This window comes from Podarcis tiliguerta (genome assembly GCF_965153285.1).
Source record: "Podarcis tiliguerta genome assembly, chromosome: 6".
Taxonomy (NCBI): Eukaryota; Metazoa; Chordata; class Lepidosauria; order Squamata; family Lacertidae; genus Podarcis; species Podarcis tiliguerta.
In genome coordinates, this window is record NC_139539.1 from 15,216,459 (window position 1) to 15,238,452 (window position 21,994).

The following is a 21,994-nucleotide window of genomic DNA, read 5'->3' on the forward strand; positions in this document are numbered from 1 at the left end:
TGGGTGTTGGCTTTAGTTTTTCTTCAGTCATAAGTTCAGTCAAGAGGTCATTTCAAAAAAATATATATCCTGGTGGCGTGTTATTTGACACTTTTATTGTTGAGAGCCCTGGTTGAAGCCATTCTATGTATAATTAACCCAGCAGGGCAACTTGGGTTTCATTTTTGCACTTCCAAATTCTTCAGATTCCAACTGCAGAAGGTTAATAGATGACTGAGATTATGCCTACCCAAATAGCCTTTTGTTTGATTAAGGCAGTGGTTTTTCAAACTGCATCCCTGGGGTTTCTGGGAATCATATCGGGGATTCTCCTCAGTGAGGAGATCAGTAATAAAGATGTACCTCTTTCCTGACCCTTTGACACCTGAAGTGTGTGTGTGTGTGTGTGTGTGATAGGACCCATCCTATTCTCTTGACTGTAATTTGTTTTAAATGTGGTTTAATGCCATATATTTAAATTGTTGCAATCCACGATTTAACCCAGAATAGAAGGGCAGGTAAGAAATTTTAATAATAATAATAATAATAATAATAACAACAACAACAACAACAACATATCCTGGAAAAAGTGTCCTGGAAAAAACAGGACACCCCATTTTCTCACATGAGAGTACCACAGCCAATTTGGATGCCATGATCTCATGCAATTTTGCACCGAGATCTGACCCAGAAAAAAGTACTCTCCCCTGAAAAATGCCCTTTATTCAGGGCTACGATCTTGCACAGTGCCCCCAAAATGTATGTTTGGGGGCACTGTGTGAGCATCGCCCCAGAAAAAGTGTCATTTTTGGGCTCCATCATCTCAACGCAGGTCATGTGACTTGTGTGGGAACACAGGCCAGAAGATGCACGTCCCAGTTTTGGGACTCAAGATGTTGGGGAGGGTATGTTGCTGCTGTTGATTATGTTGTTGCTGTTCCTTTCCACTAGCAATCGTCTTCTGTACTGCTCCTCCAACTTCAGTCTGCCCCCAGCCGGCTGCCACCTAGCTGCCTTCTTATTTACATCCATTCTAGGGGGTGGTACAGGCTGTCAGCATCCTTACTCTCAATGTTGCCCTTGTAGAACTCAGCAGGGAAGAGAGTGGTGGTGGTGGAACTAGAATTTGTTGGCTCTCCTTTTGGCCTCTGTGACTTCCACCCTAGCAGTTTCAATAGGCACCAGTCTCCACTGTGATGCACAACTGCAATGGAGTGCTTAGTGTTTTCTGGAGCATATTCATAGTGTGTTCAAGGTGTCAGGGAGGCTAAACATGACTGGCTACTTTCCTAGGTGTACTGAGTGTACAACCTATTAGACCATGTCTCAGAAACTTGTGCAACACACTAGACTTCCATGGCTGACATGCAGCAGTTCCTTAACAGTAGGGAAGGAGGAAATCACCCCCCCCCCCAGTTTTCATTTTCATGCAAACTTATCAAATTGACGCTTCTCTAATAAATGTAAAAACTAAGTTTCAAATATTTCACTTCAAATTTTGCAATGCAGTCCCTCCAACTGCAACACTGGGCACATTAGAGTGCTATTTGCTCAGCTGTGTGGAGCCCCACGTGTGGCACTACCAACTGATGGCTGAAATACGATGGTTCAGCAGAGCTGAAAGGCTCCATTGTGGTTAGACGGCAGCAAAGGAACAACTCTAAAATGGGTCAACGAGAACAAAATGCATTTCACACTTTTGTGTGTATTTGGCAGTTCCTTCCATGTACAGGGACTCGGGTGGCGCTGTGGGTTAAACCACTGAGCCTAGGACTTGCTGATCAGAAGGTCGGCGGTTTGAATCCCCGCGACGGGGTGAGCTCCTGTTGCTCAATCCCTGCTCCTGCCAACCTAGCAGTTCGAAAGCACATCAAAGTGCAAGTAGATAAATAGGAACCGCTCGCTCCGGCGGGAAGGTAAACGGTGTTTCCGTGCGCTGCTCTGGTTCACCAGAAGCGGCTTAGTCATGCTGGCCACATGACCCGGAAGCTGTCTGTGGACAAACGCCGGCTCCCTCGGCCCATAGAGCGAGATGAGCACCGCAATCCCAGAGTCGGTCAAGACTGGACCTAATGGCCAGGGGTACCTTTACCTTTACCTTTCCATATACAGGAGGAGGAGAATGAGACACAGCATTAGCCACTGAACTCAACGTCCAGAAAATCCTGGTTTTCATTCTTGTTTAATAAAGTTTCTAGTCCCTCATGGCTGTGATGATATGCTTGGAAATGCAGGTACAGTGCCTAAGCCCCTGGAAAGTTGCTGCCAGTCAGATGAGATGGTCCATTGCTTCAGCTCAGGATAGGGAAGCAGTTTGTGTCATATGCTCAGTATCCTAACACAGAATTGTTTTAAGTAGATTGTTTCTTTGCACCAAAAAGACTATCAGTGGAGAAACTACTGCGATGAATGGGAGCTGCAACCAACGCTGTGTTTGAAGACACAGAGCTTTTCATCTTTGAAGTTTAAGACTAGCAGTAAATTCCTGAAAGTCAGTCCTATTTCCTTTTATATTAGCATGTTAACAAGCTTTGAAAGACAAGACAGACCTTACAGGACGACACAGCTGGGTGCTCCTCTAGTCTGGGGCTCTAATGAAAGCCAGAACCTGCATGAGGGTTGGGTCTGCGGCTTGTCTGCTGTTTACGGGCTCGGCAGGGGAAGCCCGTTGCTGCCGCAGCGATGAAGCCATCATGTCCTCATCAAATGCGGATGCACTCGGCATTGCCCAGGAAAGAAACAGTTGGGATTAATTAAGAAAGGAAATGCCGCAATATTTGCAATTACTTCTGTCGCTTAAAGAAAGAAAGAAAGAACGCAAACCTTTCTACCAAATGAAGGCCAACAGTTTAAGAGGAGCATCGGGGAGAAGAAAGCATGTGAAATAGGAGGAAAGACTAGATGGGAACTGATTAAAGGAAGAGGCCTAAATCGTGAATGAGCCAGAGAAGGATGGTTATGGTTTAAATTTGCTGGGCTGGAACGAGGAGAGCCATTAAGGGACTACAAAAATCTCTAGGCTGAGTAAAAGTGTGTGTGTGTGTGCGTACACAAAACACACACATTAGGATGGTCATGTGCTATAAATGTAAAGGGACCCCTGACCATTAGGTCCAGTCGTGGCTGACTCTGGAGTTGCGGCGCTCATCTCGCTTTATTGGCCGAGGGAGCCGGCATACAGCTTCCGGGTCATGTGGCCAGCATGAGTAAGCCACTTCTGGCGAACCAGAGCGGCACATGGAAATGTCATTTACCTTCCCGCCAGAATGGTACCTATTTATCTACTTGCACTTTGACATGCTTTCGAACTGCTAGGTGGGCAGGAGCAGGGACTGAGCAACGGGAGCTCATCCCGTCGTCGGGATTCGAACCGCCAACCTTCTGATCGGCAAGTCCTAGGCTCTGTGGTTTAACCCACATGTGCTATACTGTACATCTAAAAGGTTGTCAGAGGGCAGTCCTTTGAGCTATTTTATTCCCCAAGAACATAAGAAGAGCCTGCTAGATCTGGCCAATGGCCTATCTAGTCCAGCGTCCTGTTCTCACAGTGGCCACCAGATGCCTGAGGGAAACCCACCAGCATTGCTCCCTGCCCCTTGTGGTTACCAGCAGCTCATCATCAGAAGCATTACTGCCTCCAGCTGTGGAGGCAAAGAACAGCCATCAAGGCTAGTAGGCATCAATTATCCCCCATGAATTTGTCTAATCCCCTTTTAAAGCCGTCACTGTGTCTTATGAGAGCAAGTGCCATTGTTTAGCACCGCACTGCCTTCTCGGCAACCAAAAAGAGCTCCCTAAGAAACTTTTGCTATGTCCTCTACGTGGGGCTATCTTTGAAGGTGACCCGGAAACTACAACTAATCCAGAATGCAGCAGCTAGACTGAGAGCGGCCGCCAAGACCACATAACACCAGTCTTGAAATACCTACATTGGCTCCCAGTATGTTTCCAAGCACAATTCAAAATGTTGGTGCTGACCTTTAAAGCCCTAAACGGCCTCGGCCCAGTATACCTGAAGGAGCGTCTCCACCTCCATCGTTCTGCCCGGACACTAAGGTCCAGCGTTGAAGGCCTTCTGGCTGTTCCCTCATTGTGAGAAGCAAAGCTACAGGGAACCAAGCAGAGGGCCTTCTCAGTAGTGGCGCCCGCCCTGTGGAATGCCCTCCCATCAGATGTCAAAGAGATAAACAATCTTATTTCCTCCCCAGCCCCAAGGAACAGTGTACAGGATGCACACAACCTCTCCCTGCCGGAGGGGTTGCGCACGGCTATGGCACAAGCCAAGGCAGCCAGCGGGATCCATCCCGCTGGCTGCTTTGGCTTCCTCTTTAGCCGTATGCAACCTCTCCCTCCCGCTGGCTGCTTTGGCTTCCTCTTTAGCCCTACGCAACCTCTCCCTCCCGGGAGAAGCTGTGCGGAGCTAAAGAAGCCATAGCCACGTGCAGCCTCTCCCTGCCAGAGGGGCTGCGCTATCCCTGAAGCCTGGAGAGCAAGAGGGGTTGGTGCGCACCGACGCCTCTCGATCTCCAGGTTTCAGTGAAAGCAACGCAAAGCCTTTGGAACATGGAGCGAGTGCTCCCTCTGCGCTTTGGAGGCTTAGTGTTGCTATTGCTGAAGCCAAGGAGCCTGCATTCGCTCCATAGGACGCACACACATTTCCCCTCAATTTTTGAAGGGGGGGAAGTGTGTCCTGTAGAGCGAAAAATACGGTACCTGGTTTGCATCCAAAATTCAACAAAAAGTTATGGGAAGGGAACCCGCTTCCCCAAAAGGTCATATGCTTTTTTGTGATAAGGAAAGTGATGGAACTAAGGAAAGTGATGCAAAATGCACTGGAATATGTGGAATGACACTTGCTGCGATGCATCATCATCTAACCTTTCCACAAACAGATAAGAATAAATGCTCATTAAAGAGCAAACGTCGTAGAATCTCCCTGCACACAAATGAGGGTTGAATGCTCAATAGACAGGTAATCTGAAAACGCCCATTGTAAGGTGTCCCTTTAATTTGTTTCACGCATCCCTTGAAGATTTAATTGATTCCAAGCTTCCATGTGCACCAGGATAGATGACCAAAACAACAAACAAGACCTCTCATGCCCTGGCATTGTTTAAACCGCATTGCCACACATGAAATCTGGATATATGGGGATGTGCCTTATTAAATTCTTCATAAATCACTGCTGGCAGTCCTAAAATGATCTTTGAGACTGCAAATAAGCAGGGCACAAAGAGGAACAGGCTTTGTAATTTCTTTGATCACAGACATTAGAGCCACAAAAGAGGGGGGAGGGAGGAGTAAAGTAATGACATTCAAATGAATTTATTTGAAATGTGTTAGCATATGGCATTGGGCACTTAATGCATTATTTATTCCAACAATAAACTATGTATGCAATAAACTGAATACGTAAATGAAGGACTTTGAAAAACCATTTAATCCCCCCCCCCCCACTAAAATATAATCACTGGAATTTTCATTAAACGTTCTCTCTCTCTCTCTCTCTCTCTCTCTCTCTCTCTCTCTCTGTGTGTGTGTGTGTGTTCCATGAGTCCCATTTGGGGGGGAGAATGTTTAAAAGAAAGCAAGTTTTTTAAAAGGAACAAACAAGGTAACTGAAGTGGTGTAGCGGTTAGAGTGTTGGACTAAAACCTAGAGACCAGGGTTCAAATCTATCATGAAGCTCACTGGGCAACCTTTGGCTAATCACTGTCTTGCAGCCTAACCTTCCAGACGGAGTTGTTGGAAGGATGAAATTTTAAAGGGAGCTCCAGCTACACCCCCTTGAATTCCTTGGAGGAATGCTGGGGTGGGAATTCAACAAATACATTTCTATATCTCTTACTTCCAAAGTCCAAACCAGCACTGAATAATTTCTAAGGCCACTTATGCAGTTGTAGATATAGGAATGAAATGTGAATGAATCCCCGCTCTACTTTTAAAATGCACTTTGTCCCACTCCCATTCATTCACTATGATTAGGAGAAGGTCTAGCATCCAGGAGTTCTAGATGCAATGCCAGGATGCAGAGAAGACAAAGAAATAGCCTGGCCTCTAGAGTTCTCTGTGGTAGACAAATATAGTGGCTATGCCAGTACTGAGACAAAAGGCCCTACAGCCACAAAACCTGATAAAAATCTTAATGACAGTAGAATTGACTGACAAACCCATCAGCACACATAGCATCTAAAGGATGTTTCCCAGCTTGCTTAAGGGCATAGGATGTTTGCCAGCAAGCTTGCTCCAAAATCAGGCATGTTACAATGCATGTGCTATATCAATTGTCAGTGCTAGGGGTATTCAATATTTTATTTTATTTTATCCTGTGAGAACAGGATGCTGTACTGGGTCTAGCAGTCTTCTCTTATGTTCTTTATATCCCATTCATATGGAAACATCACGTTTATTTCAGCATTCATTTGTGTAAAATTAATTAATTTAGATACATTAGTTTTCCTGCTTTCTCACCGTGGCGGCAAAGCTGAATTTATTTCTCCAGAATACCCACAAAGCTTACAGCATTTCAGGATAAAGCAGCAGCTACCAAAAATAAATAAATATGGCCCTGACTGCAGGTTATTTCCCCCTCAAATGTGCAAGTGCTGCACTGTGCATGAGGCATTCTGGGGGAACAAAATGGCAGCCACTTAGAGTGGCTGGCCATGTGTTGGTACCAGGCAGACCTCACTTGGGTGAGAATTCCACAGATAGGAAGCCACAACCAAAAAGGCCCTCTCCCTTATTGCCATCTCTGAAAAGGGTTGTACAGGTCCCTACAAAAGTGTCTGGACAGGTTGATGTCGGGAGAGGTGCCCTGAAAGATACTGGGGTCCTGAGCCACAAAGGGATTTGCAGGTAAAACCCAGGTAAAACCCAGAAACATACAGGCAGTGACTGCAGCTATGTCATGTCATGATGTTATGTTGTTGTTATGTTATGTTAATACAATTTATTACCTGCCCTTCATCCAAAGTCTGGGGGCAGGTTACAACAATTAAAACACAATATTGAAAACTGTTTTAAACAACTTAAAATTACAGAAAGGAGATAAATCCTAAAAAAGAATATGCATCTCAGGTGTCAAAAGCCAGGGTACGTCTTCAGCATTCACTGAAACCTGTACAGTGAAGATACCAGAGGCACCAATGTGAAGAGGGAGTTGCACAACTTAGAAGCTGCTGCAGAGGAGCCCCCCCCCCCCAAATGAGCATTTGGTAACTTCATCTTTAAATGCAAACAAAATCAAATTTCTCTCCCTTCTTTCGTCCCTAATGATCCATGTGCTTGGCCAAAACCCAACAAGAGCCAGAGAATTGAAGACATCCTCTCCCACCCTTGCTTGAGAATCTTGCTCCTTTATTTTTCAAAGGTTCTGCAGCTTCAACAGCAGCATAAATCAAACCCCACCAAATTTAAAGGATAGAGCAGGGTGATCTATAGGGTTTGCGCAATGCATTTGTCTTCCTGACCTGATACATGTTGAGCACCCTGGTTTTCTTCTTGTTGTTGTTTTCGTTTCAATTATGCATATGCAAACGTCGGAGGCAAGCAACTGTTCCTCGAGTCATTACAAATGTCGTTCTGATCATATTCTTCTCACCAAGCAAATTCATAATGTCAAGCCCCTCGCAGAGAGATGTTGTTGATCATGCACAGCATCCTGATATGGGAAAAAAAAAATCACCCCAAGTCATTAGCAATTAGTTAATTAATCCCAACATAAATTATTAGAACAAAGTCACTGGGCACTGCTCAGCCAGAAGCCATGTGGAAGGGTGGGGGGCTGGGAGAGGCTTTCTTTTCCAACTGCCCCCAAACAAGAAACCCATCAAGCAGAAGAAAAGACTGAAGTGGGAATGGAAATGGAAATTTTCAAGAAAGCAAGCATGTTGCTAAAGCATGGATGAGCTAAAAGGAACCCAAGGGTTGTAAGAGGTCCTCCCTACTTTCCAGTTTGCCACAGTTGTCTGGGGGGTTAGTATGTTGCAGTCGTCCTCACAACAATAACATTTTCACTAAGGGAGATGAAACTAACCCACTTGGGGAGACGGAAGAAGAATCAACGTAACCACAGATGCACTGAAATACCCGAGAAAGCTTCCAGCAGGGATGCAAGGAGGCAGCAATTTCTTATCCTGTCCTGGGTTCAGAGCAATCCACGCTATTTTCTTTCTGCTGCAATTCTGCTTCTGCTAAAACCCACACTGTGGGTGTGCTACAGACTATGTAATGAATTACACAATTAATTTCAACAGAAGGGAAACATCGAAAACAATGCAGAAAACAATTATTTACACGTTTGCAGACTAGAACACAACGAAAGTATTGCTCCTATTTTGCTTGCACATTTTCCAGGATTTTCTTCTCTCATTTCTGGAAGAATTTTCCAACATCCCTAGCATCCAGTGTATAGTTTGGAGGAGACCTGATGTCTGGGCTTTAAATGTATTGTCATGCTCTCCCAACTACCTTGAGTAGTGAGAAGTTTCAGGAGTGAGGGTACTAACCAGGTGCCATTTCCTTTGGAAGGAGCGTCCACCCATTTCTGTAACATTTGGGTTTATTGACAGGTATGCAGGTTGAGCACAGAAGAAGGCACAGCTTAGCTGCCAAATCCAGTGCTACACAACAGATCACCAAAGATACAGCACCACATAAACACTGTCCAGCCTACCTCACAGGGTTGTTTTAAGGAAAGAATAGGAGAAGAACCATGCACACATCCTTGGAGGAATGTCTCCTTTTGGAAGGGAAAAACGGGTTAGAAATGTGGTACATAATTTTTGGTTATTCCAATGAGTCTTTCTTCGTTCGTTTTTATTGCCTTTAAAAGGAAATGCACCAAGTTCTTTACTGAGGTAAATGGGAGAGCCCTAACCCTGACCTGCCTCAGCACCTTGAGGACCAGATGTCATCCTGCAGGTATGTGGCTGTACATGTCTATTAAATGCCTTGCCAAAAAAAGAGGGGTGAATACACATGGCTTTGGGGAGCTGCTGTACAATAAATGCTAAACTGGCCATTATTTGCTCTATAGGTGTTATTGTAGTATAATCCCTTCCCCTGTGGGGTGATGAAAAGATTCCTACAATAACTCACTCTTGTCATTTCACGTGCACTGTAATCATCCTCTCTCTCTCTCTCTCTTCCATTTTGCTCTCCTCCTTTTCTGAAGGATGGCAGCATTCCTTAAGATGCCCATAAATTTCAACATAAAGCCATGCTTCCAACATTAATTATATTAGCTGCCGCCGAGATTTGCAGGTGTTCTTTCAGACACTCGAACCTGCTGTATTTATATCTGCCTGCCTCAGTTGTTGGACTGTTGTAAACTTTATATCATGCAAGGTATATAATTACACTCCATCTTAAAACTCCTGTACGGCAAACAACTGCACACCTGGCCTGTTTGTAAAAAGCCACATTCTTGTCCAAAAGGATTGCGGCACTAGCAAATACTGCCTCTCCGGTGGCAAGAGCGTAGTGAGGCCTAATTGTCAGCAGCAGGGATCCCCAACTTTTCTGGGACCAGGGATACATTTGGAAACCCTAGAAACTGTCACAGACACCACAGAAATACCCATTTTACAGAAGGGAAAAAGGCAATGCTCAAATAGGCAAAATAACCTCAGTCTGAACTCCAGTAAGCAAGGAAGGAACACATAGCACAAGCCTGCTATCCAACTTCCAGGCTGTTAATATTTTGTTGTGGGGTTGAATTGCATTTGGAAAATTCAGGTTTTGCAATTGTAGTTTATAAGCAACAGACCCACCTCCCTCCAAAGATCAGACTTTTTGCAATAAGGAAAGTGAGGGGGAAAGTGTGGATAACACTTGCATTGACATAATGCCACCTAACCGCCCTGCAAACGACTCAGAGTGAATGTACGTTATTATGTTGCCCAATCACAACAAATTGAATTACGCACACCCAAAAACATATTTTTAAGATCCCTCACTGAAGAAATTTGCAAAACTTAAATTTCACCCCCAGCCCTAAAAAGGCACACCCTAGCACATTAAATAACCTTGTCTAATCTCCCTGCAAACAAATCAGAACGAATTCTCAATAAACCAATCAGCTAGAAGTGCTCATAGTCTGAGAGTCCATGTTCCTATTTCTCAGAGTCCCAGGCCTCTGAACACAATGATCCCCCAAACTAAGTCAAATAATTAAAAAGTAGGCAAGGCAATGCACACAACACCCAAAACAAAGCAAACAAAAATCAGACAATGTTCTCATTTTTTCAGGGCTCCTGCTTGGACAGCCCTGCTCAAGGAAGCCCTGCTAGGCTGGAATCCTCTCGGAAAAGATCAAGAATAAGAATGGGGCTTCCCCCTGCCAATATATGAAAAAAAATGAAAAGTTCCATATGCCATCTCATTCAGCTTCCTAAGGTAAACACACACACCCTAACCCTCACTGTGATAAGCAGGGGGTGTGAGATTATTGTCTAAGATCGTGGCCTCTCTCAACTATGCTTCAATGGAGATTTCCCAGGTTGGTTGTTGCATAGGACTAAGGATGAGGGATGGTGCTTCATGCACACATAAAAGCGCCAAGCATATCTTGACTTGTTAAAGCAAGAAATTATCACTCACATATGGACACTGTGTTCAGCTGAACAATATTTGTTGCACACACACACACACATCAAATATTGGTGTAAGAAAAAGTCTCAATTAAAAGCTGATATTGTAATACCTTCCCCACAACAAGGTGAAACCATTATTTACAGCAAGGTGAAACATTAAATCTACTCCTTTCCCCAAAAGCCTGAAAACACTTTGCCTAAGGACATTTCTTCACTGGAAATGTAAGCAACCAGCTATGGAGCGGCAAAACAAAAGCTGTCTTTCACCTGAGAAATATAACAGTGGGCTCCATAATGAAATGTTTGATTCATAACAAATTATTCACTTGGTTTCCATGCTGTTCTTGCAGACTGTATGGGACTGTAAGAAGAGGAAATGGTTTCAGACTAGTAAGTGTCTGCAATAACAAAGGGAAATGTCTTTCTTCTTCTTTAGAGATCTCCCGTCCTTTTTTTCAGTTTCACGTTTACCTTTCTCAGAATGTCTGAAACACAGATCTGTGAAGCAGAAGCAGGGGTTCTGTTTTGGTACAAACAGATGGGGGGGAAAGGTAAAGGTAAAGGACCCCTGGACCATTAAGTCCAGTCAAAGGCGACTATAGGGTTGCCGCACTCATCTCGTTTCAGCTGGTGTTTGTCCACAGACAGCTTTCCGGATCATGTGGCCAGCATGACGGAACCACTTCTGGCGCAACACAACACAGTGACAGAAACCAGAGTGCACGGAAACGTTGTTTACCTTCCTGCCACAGCAGTGCCTATTTATCTACTTGCACTGGTGTGCTTTCGAGCATCTAAGCTGGCAGGAGCAGGAACAGAGCAATGGGAGCTCACTCCATCATGGGGATTTGAACTGCCGACCTTCCTATCAACAAGCCCAAGAGGCTCAGTGGTTTAGACCACAGCACCACCCGCGTACCTTTTACCTAAACAGATGTACCTCCCCCCAGAAAGGGATGGCCACATGCATCACACCTCACAAAAACAGGACAAAGTAGGACACAATTTTGAATAAAGTTCGCATGTGTTCATTTAGCTGCCTTGATGCAAATTTTAAAATAAATACTATAATTTAAATAGAAAGACTAGACATCTCACCATACTGAGGAAAACTGTGATCAGTTGACCTGATCTGCTGTCTAGGGGCTAAATTTTCTTTATCACAATTATAAGTAATTTGTTGAAGGATTTTCAAACCTGCTGCATGCAAAACTCACAGAACCAAGATTCAAAGGCAGCGAAATCTGAGGCTAGCTGATGGGCTTCAGGTATAAACATCACACCCTGAGGTGTCCTGGGAACAGACTCTGAAGCAGGAATCTATTAGCCGAAACCTGAGGCCACTGAAGTGGTCAAATGATGCTTATAGCTGCTGAAGCTTAGCATGGAAGGAAGCCACGGCCGTCTCTGAATGTAGGTAAGAACGCCAGCTAAGAGCTAACTCTCCTCCTCCCCTGCATATTTTTCTGTCAGCTGGCCTTCCCCCAAAGTCCGTTGCAACTGTCAACGCTGCAGCTTGCAGAACTGCAACGCTGTTGAATATTGACACAGCAAGTGCTGTAAAGATTACAATGCAGTGTCAGCAGGAGGTTCTGTGTGTCTCCCTGAGCCAACATCACTGCGAATGAAGCAGACATTGAAGGTCATAGAGCCACCACAATAAGCAGCAGCAGACCCAGTGCTCTGTAGGAGAGTGCAAGTCAGGGGGTGATGGAAGCTTTGATGCTATTGCTGCTGCTGCTGATGCTCAAGTGTCCTTTTGTTTCATCACATATTTGTTAAAACCACATTCGTTTGTTATTCCTTTGCTGCAATCTCTTTCTGTTTGTCTTTCTTTCTCCCTGCTCTTCTTCTTCTTCTTCTTCTTCTTCTTCTTCTTCTTCTTCATCTCTGCTTCCTGCAATGGCAGAAGAATTTGTTTCATCAGCTGTTGCTTACCACCACCATTTTTTTCTCCCCACATGCCTTGGATGTGCCTCTTCTCAGACATCCGCAGAGAGGAAAGTGTTTCATTGGGAGAAAAAGGCTTGAATGCAGGCCACTTGCTTCAGGTTATCTTCAATGGGCCTTCAAGCCACTCTGAAGGCCTGCTCCCAGTGTCAACCACCTGAATGGTGCTGCAAGCACACCAGCTGATCAGCAGTTACAGTGACCTCCTTCGACCTCTGACTGGTGAATCTGTGGAACTGTCCTTTGTGAAGGGTGCTGGGAATTCCCAGGATCTTTGGGGAAATCCATGTGCTTTGAATGTGCTTTGAATGGATGGTGTGGTTGTGAACAAAAATGAAGGCATAGTCTCTGCAGACGTCTATGCTGGTGCCAGGGGGAGGAGTTTACTCTGCATGGACGGCATCCATTTTCTAACAGTTATTATATATTCCACCCTTCATCCCAAAGGAGCCCAGGGCAGCAAGCAACAAGTGATAAAAACATTGCAATAAAATCATGCCAGGGGCCAAGATTCCAAATTTGGGATTAGAGAGAAAATTGATTCAGTTCACATTTCAAGGTGAACTTACCTAATTCACACTTTTTTTAAAAAAAAAAGCAATTTAAAACATCAATTGTTCAGTCTTTGCACTTCTCTGAATTCTGAAATGCAATTCTCCAGCCAAAAAATGTGTACAAAAATGCACCAGCTGGGGTTAAGCATCACAGAGCGATGCACAGAGTAGTGAAAATGAACATTCACGAATGCATTATATGGGGGTGGGGATTGCCGTGCAGAAATATGCATGTCGGGCAACACTGCATAGGAAAACAAGGCAGATGAAGCTTTATGGGGACTTTTAAAAATTAAAAATTGCCAACTGATGTGGAAATTTAGAGAACCAAACTTAAGACGAGAAAAAGATGAGAAACTGAGATGTCACGGAAATTGTCATATTTGCCCATTCCTGTTCCAAACCCTGGAACATCAACACCTCTTGTTTATTGTCCATTGGTATGGGCTGATTGGACCAGACTGCTGTCCCAGATAGATGGCAGGGAAGGTCTACACACACACACACACACAAGTTGTTATTTTTTTGGGGGGGGGAAGAATTAGTGCTAAATTACCAAGGATGATACTGATTGAGGGGCATGAAAGGCAGGAGGCTGAGAGACGAACTGGATTGGCTCGTCCAACTTGTTTTCCATCCAAAGAGCAATCATCTTCCCTTCCTTTCTTTTTTTAAAGCAGGGGGGTTAAGCTGCGCTTTTCAGTCTTCCTTTAATTTGTTTGACATGACCTTATCAGGACTCTGCTAGTTGCGTTCTGCTTCCCTTATGTAGTTGTTCTCAACAAAGTGAAACTGCATATACTTGTCTCCTTCTGTTAGGCATTTGCTGTTGCCCAGCCGAAAAGCTAAAGCAGTTTGAAAGATATGACAGCAAAGTTCCTCAGTACAGTGAGCACACGGATTGATCGGTTTTGATTTTTTTTCTGGAGAGAACAAGACTCGTCAGCGCTCGGCTCGAAACGCTGCCAAGTACATCATCATCAGGATGACCCAGGTGCTGTCAGCCCAAACTGAATGGTTTCCCACCCCCTTTAAAAGTGGGGAGGGGTCATAATCTTGGGGAAATTTTATAAATCTCTCTGGGGAGGTGTTGGTTAGCAAGCATTTTTTTAAAACGTAGAGTTTACCCTAAATCATATGAGTTCTACAGCAATTGTATGTTTCTGAGTTTTCCAGAGTACAATATGTTTCCATATTTCATTTTGGGATACACAGGGCTGCAAGAAAGGCCGTCCTTTGCATTTGCAAGTTTTCAATTTTTTGCATAGTATTTCACAGTGTTTTGCCTCATCACCATACTGGGAGGAAGGTCGCTGCTGTGCCCATTTCAAAGATGGGAAAATAAGAGAAAGGGATGCTAATTTGCCCAAATCTTGTTGACTAATCAATGACAGAGATCACGCTTGGGATATAACCATTGTGCAAACTATAGCTCCCAAAGCAACTTGAAAATTGTTTGGAGAGGATGCTGGCAATAGAAACATTTAGCTACCCTTCAAAGAACAACAGCCCCCAATGTTTACTTGGAAGAGGAAATAGGTAGATGTACCCTTGAAATGCAGTTTCTCATACCTGTGTACCATTCTCCAGCCGCTATCCCAAGACCCCTTCAACACTATACACTTTCAGACCCTCCAGGTGTCCCTATTTTCCAGGGACGTCCCTGATTTAGAGAAGCCGTCCCGGTTTCTCATTTAAGCCCAGAATGTCCCATTGTTCCTTAGGATGTCCCTATTTTCATGGGAGAAATGTTGGAGGGTATGGAGTTATCTGACCCCTGAGCCATCTGAAGGCTCGTATAGGGTCCTCCCTCAAAGAGGGCACATATTGCGGTGAGACCTGGAAAACCGACACCCTGTGTTGTGGGTGGGTACGATTGGTCAGCCACAACACCCAATCGGTAGGTCCCTCGAAACTGGGTGCAATCTGGCTAATGGGACGCAGCCCAAATGGTTCGAGGGACCTATTTATCCCCATGCATGTGACCCAGAGCTTCCTCTTTCGGTGTGTGCGTATGGAACACCCGCCCACCTCTCCCTACTTTTAGGGCTTTGCACTTGACCTTGCTATGCCGTAGTGTGTTGTTGGGACAGGGGCACGGCAGGAATTTCCCCCACTTGGCTGATTGGCTGGTGCCATTTGGGTTTCGCCTGCCGCGTAGCAAATTGTCAGAACTTGTAAGGTTGCGGATAGGCTCTCGTTCAGGTGATAGGGATGGGGAAACACTCTCGGTATCCTTATGTGAAAGGTATTCCATTAGAGGAATCCAGGGACTCGATGGTTTGGTCAACCCCTGAGAGGGGGTTGTGCCCGTACCTGAGTCCAGGGGGACATCTGGGTGGTGGAGTTAGCCCGTTCCAAGCTTTCCACTTATCCAGGTGTTCACCCTTGGCCGACCTATGCTGGAACCCTGGGTCAGAACTACCTGCATGGCAGGGAGCTAGTCAAACTAGAGCCTATGCAACCAGTCACTTTCTGTAATCAATGAAGTTGTGGCCTAAATTCTGCCAAAAACCAAAACCAAAATTTTGAGTCAAGTGTGAATTTATTTCGGGGGGAGGTTTCTGGGTCTGAACACACAATAGTTGAAATTCCTCTCTCATAAGACTAGATCCTGGGGTCACCCAAGGAAGCGGAATGTTAGATGATTCAGAAAGAAGTACTTCTTCTCACGTTGCATAGTTAAATTGCGGGATTTGTTTCCACACAACCTGCATGGCTTTAAAAGGGATCTAGACAAATTCACAGAGGATAAAGCTATCAATGGCTACTAGTCATGATAGGTTTATGCTACCTCCAGTATTGGAAGCAATGTGCCTCTGAATTGCAGTTATTGGAGAGCATGTGCAGAGAGTGCTCTTACATTCATTTCCAGGATATGGGCTTTCCATAGCCCTCTGGTTGACCACCATGAGAACAGGATGTTGGACTAGATGGGCCTTTGATCTGATTCAGCAGCCCGGCCCTTCTTATGGCCTCCTCCCACACTGTCCTCCCATTCATGATTGCTCACTCCCCTGCTGCAGTGGGGAGTTTATGGGGTGGGAAAGAAAAATAAATATGGATATAAAGGCAATACGATCTGGAAAGGAAAGGGTTCGGGTGACAGAGCTGATTCCTAGAGAGAATATATGGCTCATGGAGAAGGAAATGGCTAGAGCAATTTACAGGACATAACCAGCCAAACCATCTACAGAACAGCTGTGTGGTTATAGGTCCTGTCCATGTGGGGGGCCTTGCGCAGCTGTTCCGTTGTGTTTTTAGAAGTCACAATTTTCTACTCTCTGAAGGAAAATGGAAGTAGACCAGGGAAAACATGGGAGGAGTATGTATCGATCACAATGTAGTGCAGATGCCCCTGTAAAAAAAACGAGTGAACAAAGTGGGACAACTCCACAGTTAATGCCCAATATGGAAGCAGGGCTAGTGGTGGGAAAACGGGAGAACAATTTCTCCCTGCCCACACTATCCATAATATTATAAATGGTGATTCTGTCCCCTCCCTCCTCCTCTGCTCAGCATTCCCCTAACACAGGTGAGTCAAGAAGTCACATTCGAATGTTCAATTTGCTATGACTAGCAAAAAGAGGGGGATTAATGACGGCTAGAATGATAACATGGCTCAGAGAATGCCTTCATGCTATTCACCATTCATTATGATCATCATGAGGCTGCTCTCCATCACGAGCAGTTTGAGGAAAGCAAACCAAATAGAAAGCCCGCTCCATTCAAAGGATCTGCTCCTAAAGGGATTAAAGTGTACGGTTCATAGAGAACCTGCTGAATGATCTGATTTGTTCAGCTCATGTCTGTTTGTTTTTGGTCCAGGTTTTTGGTAGTAAACCTCATTATGCTGCAACGGGGACTTTTGTTGCTTTTAGCAGAAATGAAAGATATTTGTATAATACAAGGGGGTACGGTGAGAAGCAGAAGAGAATGGGCTCTGTTGCGTTTTCTCCATCTTAAGGCAGATGGAATAGTTGCCCTCCCTAGCTAGCCTGAATATTGCATGCTTCACAGTGATTTCCACATTCATTTGGAGCTAAGAGTTTGTAGATATGAAAACATACAAACAAGTTTTAGCTGGGGCAGGGGCGGGTAGAGATTGAAGTAATTAAACAATTGCTTGAATTAATTCCTTGTACTAGCCCTTTCGAGCTCTGCTCAGGCTAGGTATAGTAATAACACTATAACAGCAGCCATCTTGATTGTTTTGAATGGACCTAGACTGTGGCTTCTTGCAGCGCCTTACAATCAAACACAGAACATTGTGTAAAATTGCTAACGTGAGTCATAAATCTGTGTTGAGGTTGGAGGATGTGGATAATGTAACAAAACTGAAACAAGCAAACCAAAAGAACAATCATAAAAGCACAAACAATCCAAAGTAGCAGAATGAACACCATGAGTGTCTACTTTGTTAGGGTCTTGTTTTATATGTGTGCTTTTCACTGTTTTTATTTATATTGGATATAAATCTCCTTGAGGTGCTTGCTTAGACGGAGTTTAATAAATCAGTGATAATTATAATAATGAAATTAAAAACCTATAAGATCTCTGCAATCAAAAGCTCTCCTGGTTTTCTAATTGGCAACTGGAAATTGACCAGGCATGTCTCTCTTCTGAAGGCAAGAGTATAACCATTTATATTACAACAGCCTTCTCTAAAAAATGGTCACAGACCCTCCAAGTGTCCCTATTTTCCAGGGATGCCCTTGATTTAGAGAAGCCATCTTGGTTTCTGATTTTATCCCGGAATGTCCCACTTTTCCTTAGGACATCCCTATTTTCATGGGAGAAATGTTGGAGGGTAAGGAGTTATCCAACCCCCGAGCCGTCTGAAGGTAATCCTGTATAGGGAAGGGGTTTTCTTAATTGTTAATGCTTTATTGTGTTTTTATATGTGTTGGAAGCCACCCAGAGTGGCTAGGGCAGCCCAGTAAGATGTGTGGGGTATAAATAGTAAAATTATCATTATGTAATGGGACTCCCTATTTTCATTGGGGAAATGTTGGAGGGTAAGTGGTCACCTTAGGTTGCCTTTAAACATGAAGAGTAATCTTCAGCAGCTGATGTTCTTTTATACATTCTGCTCCCGGACTATTTGGGACTTGAAAGATCTAAACCAGGGGTAGGCAACCTAAGGCCCATAGGCTGGATGTGGCCCAATCGCCTTCTCAATCCGGCTTGTGGATGGTCCGGGAATCAGTGTGTTTTTACATGAGTAGAATGTGTCCTTTTATTTATAATGCATCTCTGGGTTATTTGTGGGACCTGCCTAGTGTTTTTACATGAGTAGAATGTGTGCTTTTATTTAAAATGCATCTCTGGGTTATTTGTGGGGCATAGGAATTCATTCATTCCCCCCCCCCCCCTGCAAGATAGATAGATAGATAGATAGATAGATAGATGATAGATAGATAGATAGTCTGGCCCACTACATGGTCTGAGGGACGGTGGACCGGCCACGGCTGAAAAAGTTTGCTGACCCCTGATCTAAACCAACACCTGAGTCTGGGTAACTGGTAAACTGCACATTGGTTCTTTAAGAATTTTATACTATACAGTCTTATATTATCTTAAATGGTCCCTACAGCAGGCAGCAGTTAAAAGCCTAGCAGGCAGTGATGCAGTCTGAACTTGTTGCAGTTGCTGGGTGCTCTTCAAAGTCAACTGCATGTAGAGAACATCATAGTAGCCCAATCTCAAAGTTAATCCTGTCTGGTAGCTAAATCAATTTATTTCTGCCATGAAACACCAAAAAAAGTATTAGCCTTCTTTGGCCTGGTCCTAAGAGTTGACGAGAAGGAAACCCTCAGTTGTTCTGGACTTACATCTCTCTGGATGGTATTAGTCTTTCATTTTCTGTAGATTTAATAGTCACATGGGAGGCAGACAGAGCCCAAGTGTGTGGATTATATACATCTGATTTGGCTTAGATTGTTTATCTTTTAAACACCATTAACCACAAATTAGCAGGCTCTTCTGTGGCCATAAATTAATAGATTCCATTAGCAAACAGTCAATTAAGGGATGATTACATTTCTGCAATGCATGTTTTAGGCTATTTGTGTGGCATTTACCTCTTTTGGTACCCCCCCCCCTTCCCACCAGTGCCTGCTTTGTGGAGAAGGATGAAAACCATCAAAAGCTGAACATCTGGCACCTGATCATGCACTCATATAAAATGTAATAATACATGCCTGTACTGGGGAATGTGGGACAGAGGTGGCAATCCTATACATACTTTCCTGGGAGTAACCCCCACAAAATTCAGTGAGACTTATTTCTGATCAGACATGTCTCAGAATGCACTTTGTAGCATCTCTCATTATACACATGGAGATATTTATTAAATTACTCAGTTCATAGTCTGGACCTTTTTATTTCTCTCTAAATACAGTGGTACCTCGGGATGCGAACGGGATCCGTTCTGGAGCCCCGTTTGCATCCTGAACAGAATGTAAGACGCGACAGCGCATCTGCGGGTGCACGGGTCGCAGTTCGCTGCTTCCATGCATGCGCGTGACGTCATTTAGACCATCTGCGCATGCACGAGCGGCAAAACCTGGAAGTAACGTGCTGCATTACTTCCGGGTCGTCGCTGAGCACAACCCGAAAAAACTTATCCTGAAGCGTATTTATCCCGAGGTATGACTGTACTAGAATGGATCTATGTGGGCTTTTTCAGGTGGAACTCACCAGAACTCAGTTCTGTCACCTCTCAGGGGGGTACCGTTGCATTATAAGAGAATGGAGGAGGCAGTCATGGTGTGTTCCAGCACCTCTTTTTGTAGAAAAATAGCACTAGATCCATGTTTATTCCAGGAGTGACAGAGATCAAAGGCTTTTGGACACAGATTGTTCCTCAGCATATGCAAGCATTATGAAAATCAGTGCCCACTTTGCCTTTGTTATTGGGGTGTAAGGGGTCATCGTATGGTGAGGGGCTGCTAAGCCAGGCTGCAATATACTCTGCCAATGCTCAGTGAAGCCATGGCAGATGCTCAGGGGCTCCTTGGCAGAGATGTTGATATGGGAAGAGTTCCCTGGAGGTAGAGAAAGTTTGAAAACCGCCAATTGTGATAATTACCTTTAGTTACTGCTTAGTTAAGTTATAACCACTGTGGTGAGATGAAGCGTGTTTTCAATAGAAAAAAAGGAATGAGATCAGCTGTTAGGCGATGGGATAAATCATCCACAAAACGCAACTTAAACATATACAGAAACTGGATCTCCTCCTGTCTGTGGTACAATTAGAAACGGCGCAGGGTGTGCGCAGATAAAGCTTCCTTAAATCTTTGCTTTTCAAGCATTTAATGGGTTGACAGCAACATTTTAATAACAGTCGACTGGGCCTGGTTTTGGCATGCAGCACACACGGAAATGGCTCCTGGAATCGGTCCATAAAACAGCAAATTCCATTTCTGTGGGCTAAAGGCTTAAGAAAACTTAACATTCATGTGGCAAAGCAGTGCTTTGCTGCAGGATGCCTAGAAAAACCCAGTGGTCTAGGATTGCACACCCTCCCACAGCAGAGTTAAAAGACTGCAGCAGTCATCTCTTTCTAAGAATTAGGACTTTGGAAGCTGCCTAGGTGAGCCTTGTTGTCCCTGTAACCCAGTGTTGTCCACTCTGGCTGGCAGCAGCTCTCCAGGAACCCTTCACAGAAGTCTTTCATATTATCTGCTACCAGATGCCCTCTTCAATGAAGGTGCCAGAGATTCAAGTTGGGACTTCTACATATGATTTGCCACTGAGTTACTGGTTCACAGAGCAACTGTTGAAGGACAGGCAAATCTGGGGGTAAGCCTCCTTTCATACGCTCTGAGCACTTTCGGTCCAAAGAATGCCAACTGAGATGATGCTCCAGGCTGTGTCATTTCGCAAGGCAGGACCTTGTTTTCCAAAGAACACTTTCTATGCTTCCTTTTTGGACTTTTTGGAGCCAGTGTGGTGTAGTGGTTAAGAGCGGTAGACTCGTAATCTGGTGAACTGGGTTCGCGTCTCCGCTCCTCCACATGCAGCTGCTGGGTGACCTTGGGCTAGTCACACTTCTCTGAAGTCTCTCAGCCCCACTCACCTCACAGAGTGTTTGTTGTGGGGGAGGAAGGGAAAGGAGATTGTAAGCCGCTTTGAGACTCCTTAGGGTAGTGATAAAGCGGGATATCAAATCCAAACTTCTTCTTCTTCTTCTTCTTCTTCTTCTTCTTCTTCTTCTTCTTCTTCTTCTTCTTCTTCTTGTATTTCCTGTGTGATCTAATTGCTCCACAGACAATGACCAATTTATGTGAGTCCAAATGACGCACAACCATGCAACCATGCATCGCAGCAACTTGAAAATGGCTGGGAAAAGGGGCAGGGGGGACGGGGTGGAGTGGGTTTATGCACACTCCACTATCACACGTAATTACCCAGAATGCAACCCCTGTGCAAACCAGGGGTTGCCTGTACAGATAACAGTGAAACATTAGGAACTCTGGGATTCCACTCTCCTCAAGGCCAGATTACCAACCGGAGCAATCGCCCTAGGCCTCAGACAATGAACTTCCATTCTGAAAAAAGTATGCCAATCAACCTCCTACTAATTAGGAAGTGAAAAGTTCAGACAGATGAGCCAGCCTGGCTTCCCTCACTTTTCACTGATTTTAGTCAATGAGTGAAGTCAGAGCTGTGATTGACAAACGAGTTGTTTCAATACTAGGAGAAAGGAATCTCTGACTCCTATAGGGTTCATATCTTGTCCATGGAATCACCATAGTTTGCCCAGGCTCAGTGGCAGTGGTCAGTCAGGTCAGAGGAAACCATACATTTGCAATGAAAGTAGTGCAGACTTATTTGTCCTAAATACTCTGGGTATCTACTCCCACACCAAACAATCTAATAAACAGGGAATAAGTTTAGAGGTTTGGG